Source organism: Amborella trichopoda, chromosome 8, assembly GCF_054954075.1.
Source record: "Amborella trichopoda isolate Santa Cruz 75 chromosome 8, AtrichopodaSantaCruz75HAP2 v2.0, whole genome shotgun sequence".
In the NCBI taxonomy this organism is placed as follows: Eukaryota; Viridiplantae; Streptophyta; class Magnoliopsida; order Amborellales; family Amborellaceae; genus Amborella; species Amborella trichopoda.
The window spans coordinates 14,156,914-14,163,977 of NC_142343.1; positions in this window are offsets into that span (position 1 = coordinate 14,156,914).

The window sequence follows — 7,064 nt, forward strand, 5'->3', positions numbered from 1 at the left end:
AACATCCAATTCCGGCGACGACGTAAAAACCTTCCTGGAACGTTCTAACTCTTCTTCTTTTTTCCCCTCCTCTATTCCTTCTGCAGGTACCGCTTGAGGATGCCCAGATTTCGACACTCCAAACAAAGCTTTCAGAGGCACCAGCCTCACCACGCCGTAGGAAGAGCACCTCAAAGAGATGCTAGTCTAGGTGGCTAGATTTTCGACAGCCGCTGACGCCTTGTCAAGCTAAGCAAAGACCGAGTCATCCTTGACCTCCTCTTCTAAAGAAGCCTCCCACATGGTGCAGATCTTGGAAATACTAGCAAGAACGAGGCAAATGAACTTAAGATCAGGAATGAAGCTAGAACCCACACCTTAAAAGATCAACATCCTCAAATTTCCTGATCCTTCACTTTCCCCTAAGCCAAAACCTCAAACCTCTACATCCCTAATACATATTCCTAGTACTACCCCATCAACCCAGACTGCATCGGCTGAACAAAGTCAGCCAGTGTCACAAACAAGAACTCAACCAAATCCTGTTCCTAAGCCGACCCTACCACCTACACCAGTGACTGGATCAGGAACATAGAAGACGAATGAGGATAAAGTAAAATACGACATAATTTTGTACTTGAGAAGCTTCTAGCCCTTTTATGTATCTATGATGCCCTCCTACTGTCTAGAGACTATCGTATGGCTTTGGTCCAAGCTCTTTCTACCCTAGAGGTGTACGAGACCGAGGTGGAACCTATTGAGGTTGACCCAGCCATCCTAAGTGGGTGCCTGGCAATCTCCTTTACCGAAGATGACCTTCAGTTGGGAGGAAAATTCTAGAATCACCCCCTCTTCGTGAATGGCAAACTGCATGCTTACCCTCTCAATCAGATCATGTTGGACGGAGGGTCAACAGTTAACCTGATCCCAAGAAGGATTCTCACCCTATTGGGATTAGGGTCTGACAACCTAATCGACATCGATACCTCTTACAACATCCTACTTGGTCGTCCTTGGCTTCACGAACAGGGGGTGGATCCTTTCATGCTCCAAGGTTTCAAGTGCAACCAAGATGGAAGGCAGCACATGGTCCATGTTGATGAAAGCCCGTTACCCGTAGATGAAAACCACTACGGCAACGTCAAGTACTATATCACAAACCTTCCAACATCAAAAAAACGAAAAGATTATGATCGAAAGTCTGTGTGAGAGACAGGACCTTCGTCTCGTGACGACGTTGAGGATATGGGGTGAATGATCACGGATATGTTCAAAGAAGAGCAAAGACAAGGGAAGATCCTCCCTTTGACCGCCATTCACGCAAGTATACCTTACCACCTCTCCAAGGTCATATCCTCTCTAGAAGACGAAGCTTCTCCCTCTACTTCTGATTCACCAGAACAAAACGACTAGACAGAAGTAGCCCCTGAGCAGACGAAGCCCTAGAGGTGGACCTTCCAGCACCAAGGGTCACTCCTATATCAGACCAGTAAAAGGTTCTAGATGTCCTCATCGCTCTCCTAGAGGCAGAACTGGTGCACCAACTGCTATGGAAGGTGCTCCAAATTCCGTCCTCCTTGAACAAGGAGTTCACTGGCAGCCAAAAGAAGGTCCTACACTTCTCTGGGGTTATCAAGGAAGTACAGGCTGACAAGAGTCAACCAGCTGGATCTCATGGACAAGACCCCATTGTGGAGCTGAGAAACGGGGTGCGTAACCTCTAGAATCAGCTAAAGGCTATGTGTGTCGCTTCAAAGCGCATAAAGGAGTTTGTCCCTGAGACTAAGACTGATGACGAGCTCAAGACCAATGCACCTCGAATTGAAGCCAAAAATCCCCCAGATTGGAGCATTTACAACAAGCACGCTCATCGAATCATTAGAACCATGAATTATGAGCCCGTCTCCAATCAAATATTCAGGGGTGAGGTAGCAACTGCTCCCCCATTCAAGGTCATTGAAGCCACAACAGGCTACCACAAGATGAGGAAAGGAGTGGGCTACTCTTTCTCTTCTCAAACCATGAAAGGACAGAAGCAATGAAATGAAGAAGAAAATGAGGAAACAAAAGACATGCCATGCACAGAGAAGAGAAAAGAGTCATTTCATTCATCAATCAAAGATGGTTATAGATATGAGTGAAAAGGAAAAAAGGGGATTCTATCACTATTTGGGTACGAAGAGCTACGGATAGAAATATTCGCTCAAATCTTAAAGCTAAGCCTACAATGGTCCTGTTGCGCCCACTTGATCCTGTCCTTCAAAGCTACCGCCTGGAGGAGTGCAAAATTTTTAACCAAATGAGGATATTCTCCACGCACCAATTGAGATAAAAATGGCTTCTTTCCCACCTCGTGGACCGCAATAAACAAGCTTTGCAAATCACCAATGTTACGTTCAAGAATAGCCATGTCCTCCTCATTTTCAAAACAGGCGATTTCTTTAAATATCGAAGGAAGCTCTGAAGGAAAAATCTCGAAATCAGGGTGAACGAACTAGCGCATGAGGAGGCTGGTTCTAAGGTTACCCAAGCGTGCCACCGCAGAATCTGTGATAGTTAAAGGCCCGGGAAAGAATCTAAGTAGAGGTCTGATAGAGGGATATTCCTCAATAGAAGCTGATTCTTCTAAATACAGAACCTCCCTAGCTTTATGAGCCATGTTAATCACTTTTGCTTTGAACAAGTCTGCACAAGGAACATCGAAGTCTAAGAGGTTGTCTATCAGCCTCTTCACCAAAGAAAGGAACATGATCAGCTCAAAGAGAGAAGCCCGGCTGAAAAGTTGATAAGTGGCTCTAAGAAGATCACGGCCGTTGTCTACAGAGACATTATGGCTATTAAGCCTGGTGACTTGTGCAAGAAAAGGCATCAGAGCTACAATACAACAAAGCCTCCCCGGATGCGCCAGACAAAAAGGTGAATGACATGCCCCGAAAAGAAGATGAACAAAGGCTAAACCTATGATTGGTTCCCTTCGAACAAAAGGTGGTGGCTCCCTCTCAAGGTGGCAAGAGGGATCGCCTTGTTGCCCATGATTACCAGGTTGTACTTGCTCTCACCTTCGGAGACAGGATGTTGAGGAGAGGAATGCAGTACATTCTCAATAATAAGGGGCTCTTAGTCCTCAATAACAATGAGGACCCTGTTTGACGAAGCCTGCACCCTGGAAGCTTTAGAGACCTTAGCCGATCGAGAGGGAATCTGTCGAAGGGATTTTATCCAAAAGAACTAACTATTCATACGGCCACGAAGAAACTGCCCTCACCAAGGCAAGACTATCACCATCTGCCCACCAAGATGCTATCATCATCTCATAGACAAGGGCAGGACTATTTTCGTCTACCCACTGAGATGGGATCGCCGTCACTACCAAGCAGGAATCTCCATCTCATGGTTAGCCAAGGATTATCGATGTCTCGTGAACTAAGGCGTATTAATGCCTCACTCCAGCTGTCAGCAAGCGTCACATGTGCGACCCTTGAAATTCGGACACGTCGCCAGAGAGCGTGCAGAGGCACCCCACGACCCTCCATCTTCATGACCGTTATGGTCCCACGACCCTCCAGGTTTCCACCGTCGTTTCCCCTCTCCGTCGAGAATCCACTCCTGCCCACCGGGAAAATCCTTCCCACCTTTTGCTTGTTGCTGGAGTTGGTGAAAACCACCCGAAGTCCCTAGAAAAAACTCCCTTAAGTCCCTGCGGATTGTCCTTCTCCCTAGTTTCCCACTTTAGAAGTTCACCAAAGCTCACCAAAATTCCACTAAGTTTCCGGTGAACGCAATGCAGCCCCATCTCCTTCTCCTTCAACAACCAGAGAGATAACAAAGCCCTTTGAAGTCTGTGCGACCTTCCCTTCAGCAGCAGAATGACCGGAGGGGCACTGGAACTCCTGCAGGGCACCTCTGCAAATCCTGCTAAGGCTCCAAGAAGCCCTATTCCTTGCTCAGAAAGTCTCTGCACTTCTTGAAAAGGTTAGTAAGCACGCTGCGAAGCTTTGCACCTCTTGAAGCTCCACAGAAAAATCCCTAAACACCTGTCTCTGCAAGTTTTGGGGAAGAAATCCTTGATGGAAAACCCTCACCATAAAGCTTTAGTTCTCTCTCTCTAAAAAGCTTCCTACAGTTTCACCCTTCGGTAAAATAGTAAACTGGGGTTTCTGCCCTTTTTATACACCGCAGTACCGAGAACTGCCCCCGATAAACTCATAATGATGCTCCAGTCCCCAGCTCTTGATGGCATAAGACCAAGCCGGGGCAGGCAAAGCCCGAGACCTGAAGCATCATCGTCGAGTGCCTCTTCAAGACTTGTGTCGCATGCCTCATTAGAAGGCTAGTGCCGCGCACCCCATCAAGACTTTTACCGACTGCCTCAACTTTCGCCGAGCATTGCGTCTAGAGATTATTGTCTCGCGTCTCGTCCAAGGGTCATCGCCGAGCACGTCTCATCCAAAGATCATCATCGCACAGAACGTCGAGGCCTACTGTTGCGTGCTTCACCAAGGGACCTAACTCATCACCTAGGCTTACTGATGCATGTGCCACTCCAAACTTAGTGCTGCACGTATGCCTTGGCCCTCCCCTCCGGACCGTAGTCCCTCATCTTCAGGAACTTCATTCCCTGCATCACAATCTCACTCCTCGGGGAGCCCAGTCTCCGGTGACAGCTCTATTCCCCCATGGAGTCACATCCCCTCACTGCAACTGCCACGATCCATGCTACATAGCCATAGTCCTTGTCACATGACTCAAAACTGTGCGACCATGGTCCGAACGATACGACCTTAAACTATAGTGGAGGTCTACTTACATGACCTCAAACTGCAAAGTCCTTGTCACATGACTTTAAACTTATGACCACGGTCCATGCTGCATGATCCTAAACTGCACAGCCATAGTCCTTGCCACATGACTCAAAACTGTACAACCATGGTCCGTACTATATGACCATAAACTATAGCAGAGGTCTAGTTACAGGACCTCAAACTTCAAAGTCCTTGTCACATGACTTTAAACTTACTACCACAGTCCATGCTGCATGACCCTAAACTTCACAGCCATAGTCCATGTCACATGACTCAAAACTATACGACCATAGTCCGAATTAAATGACCTTAAACTATAGCGGAGTTCTAGTTGCATGACCTCAAACTGTCAAGTCCTTGTCACATGACTTTAAACTTACGACCACGGTCCATGCTGCATGACCCTAAACTGCACATCCATAGTCCTTGTCACATGTCTCAAAACTGTAGGACCATGGTCCGAACTATATGACCTTTAACTATAGCAGAGGTCTAGTTGCATGACCTCAAACTATAAAGTCCTTGTCACATGACTTTAAACTTACGACCATGGTCCAGTTGTGCGACCTTAAACCATAGTGTGCATCCTGGCTGTATGACGATGAAAATCTTAACACCATGGTCGAAACTATATGACCCCAAACTGTAGCGGAGCTCTAGTTGTTCGACCACATACTGCATGGTCCTAGTTGTATGTCTTTAAACTGCATAGCCATGCTCCGAGCTACAAGACCCTAAAATTGTAATGCACGGTAGTCCATACGCATAACTTCAACTAGACCCCCAGTGGAGTTAGATATATGCAAGGGTCGTACTCACCCCATCATCTTCAGAGAGTTAAGGCCATTCTTACCCCTTCGACCCACAGTGAGGTTCATCTGTGCTCTGGCCTATCAGAGTTCCATGCACACCGATATTCATTATCCCCGTGGAGTCACATTGACCCTCCTAATCCCCGGTGAAGCCTCTCCCGTTTACTACTCCTCGTACGGTCACCACCTTCATCTACATCTTTACGCATGTTTATAGCCTTAACAATCTTTATCCCTAGGGATTCAGAGTGTTATCCACATACCTACCCCCCATGCAGCCCTACTGACATGGCAATTCGTACTCGGTCCATGCTGCATGACTCTAAAATGCATAGCCATGGTTCAAACTCTATGACCTTAAACTATAGTGGAGTCTAGTTGCACGACCTTAAACTGTACGGTCCTAGTTGTATGACTTAAAACTGTAGAACCACAGTCCAAGCTATATGACCTTAAACCATAGTGTGCGTCCTGGCCGCATGATGCTAAACTGCTTTGCTTAGGTCTAGGAGGCGCGACCTTAAAACATGCCACCGTTAACCGCACATCCCTTTCTTGTGTATTTTCATGCATGCTATCCTAAACCGACCCATTTATGCGCTTGTACCCTCTTCTTCTCCCCAATGAACATACTTAGGTGCACACACCCTTTACGTGCACCTCCAAGCACGTCTTCCCTAGCCGGCCCATCCGTGTGCGCGGGCCACCTTCACCATCTTTCATCATCCCCTAGTGAGTCTTACCCATGCTCACCAAACGGCTAGCCATCTTGGCACCCATATTCGTCGTTAGCTAGTAGGTCACCACCTTTCACCTACCATCCAATCAACTCTCCACAGGCAACTTCATGCCATCCTCCATGTGATTCAAAGTAATCATCAGACTCACTCTGTGGCCTCTACAGACAACCATTCCTTAATGCTATGGTCTCGCTGTATGACCCTAAACTATAGTGCGCATACTGACGGCATGACATTAAAAGGCTTTGCATAAGTCTCGAAGGCACGACCCTAAAACACGTCTTCTCAAAAAAAACAGGCATGGTGTACACCTAAACAAGGGAACGCCATGAGTAAAAATGACGGACGGGCATGGTCACGAAACCATGAGTCTGTGGAAAGAAAAATCCAGGCATGGTAAAAACCCAAAAAAAAAGGGCACTGTGACTAAAAACCGATAAAAAGGGGTTGACATGACCACAAATCATGGGTAAAAGAGCCCAGAAATAATAAAAGTTGGTGAAAACCATCTTCACGACGCCACTTCTCCTGCTCAAGTGAAAACTCGCGAAAGGGTGCTACAACCGACAAAGCAGGTTTATGCACTTCCACAGCCTCAACCGACTCCCCAGTTTCATGGCTCATCAGGGAGTGAGAGCCTCATAAAATCTTCCCCGTTTCATGGCTCATAAGGGAGTGAGAGCCTCTTAAGATCTCCCCAGTTTCATGGCTCATCAGGGAGTGAGAGCCTC